The sequence below is a fragment of the Lepus europaeus genome, chromosome 11 (genome assembly GCF_033115175.1).
Source record: "Lepus europaeus isolate LE1 chromosome 11, mLepTim1.pri, whole genome shotgun sequence".
Taxonomy (NCBI): Eukaryota; Metazoa; Chordata; class Mammalia; order Lagomorpha; family Leporidae; genus Lepus; species Lepus europaeus.
Window position 1 is genome coordinate 29,762,461 of NC_084837.1, and position 1,738 is coordinate 29,764,198.

Below are 1,738 nucleotides of genomic sequence, written 5' to 3' on the forward strand. Positions count from 1 at the left end.
TTCTATGAAGCCAGCATCACCTTAATTCCTAAGCCAGCGAAAGATGCAGCATTGAAAGAAAATTACAAACCAATATCCCTGATGAACATAGACACAAAAATCCTCAATAAAATTCTCGCCAATAGAATGCAACATCACATTAGAAAGATCATCCACTCAGACCAAGTGGGATTTAACCTTGGTATGCAGGGATGGTTCAACATTCGCAAAACAATCAATGTGATACACCACATTAACAGACTGCAGAAGAAAAACCACATGATTATCTCAATAGATGCAGAGAAAGCATTCGATAAAATACAACACCCTTTCATGATGAAAATTCTAAGCAAACTGGGTATAGAAGGAACATTCCTCAATACAATCAAAGCAATTTATGAAAAACCCATGGCAAGCATCCTATTGAATGGGGAAAAGTTGGAAGCATTTCCACTGAGATCTGACACCAGACAGGGATGCCCACTCTCACCACTGCTATTCAATATAGTTCTGGAAGTTTTAGCCAGAGCCATCAGGCAAGAAAAAGAAATGAAAGGGATACAATTTGGGAAGGAAGAAGTCAAACTATCCCTCTTTGCAGACGATATGATTATTTATTTAGGGGACCCAAAGAACTCTACTAAGAGACTATTGGAACTCATAGAAGAGTTTGGCAAAGTAGCAAGATATAAAATCAATGCACAAAAATCAACAGCTTTTGTATACTCAGGCAATGCCATGGCTGAGAAAGAACTGCTAAGATCAATCCCATTCACAATAGCTACAAAAACAATCAAATACCTTGGAATAAACTTAACCAAGGATGTTAAAGATCTCTACAATGAGAATTACAAAATCTAAAAGAAAGAAATAGAAGAGGATACCAAAAAATGGAAAAATCTTCCATGCTCATGGATTGGAAGAATCAGCTTCATTCATATGTCCATTCTCCCAAAAGCAATTTACGGATTCAATGCGGTACCAATCAAAATACCGAAGACATTCTACTCAGATCTAGAAAAAATGATGCTGAAATTCATATGGAGATGCAGGAGACCTCGAATAGCTGTACAACAGAAACAAAGCCAGAGGTATCACAATACCAGATTTCAGGACATACTACAGGGCAGTTGGAATCAAAACAGCATGGTACTGGTACAGAAATAGATGGATAGACCAATGGAAGAGAATATCAATGCCAGAAATCAACCCAAACATCTACAGCCAACTTATATTTGATCAAGGATCTAAAGCCAATTCCTGGATCAAGGACAGTCTATTCAATAAATGGTGCTGGGAAAACTGGATTTCCATGTGCAGAAGCATAAAGCAAGACCCCTACCTTACACCTTACACAAAAATCCTCTCAACATGGATTAAAGACCTAAATATATGACCCAACATCAACAAATTATTAGAGAACATTGGGGAAACCCTGCAAGATACAGGTACCGGCAAAGACTTCTGGTAAAGTACCCAGTGGCACGGGCATTCAAAGCCAAAATTAACTACTGGTATTGCATCAAATTGAGAAGTTTCTGTACTTCAAAAGAAACAGTCAGGAAACTGAAAAGTCAACCGACAATATAGGAAAAATTATTTGCAAACTATGCTACAGATAAAGGATTAATAACCAGAATCTACAAAGAGATCAAGAAACTCCACCGCAACAAAACAAACAACCCACTTAAGAGATGGGCCAAGGACATCAATAGATATTTTTTGAAAGTTGAAATCCAAATGGCCAACAGACACATGA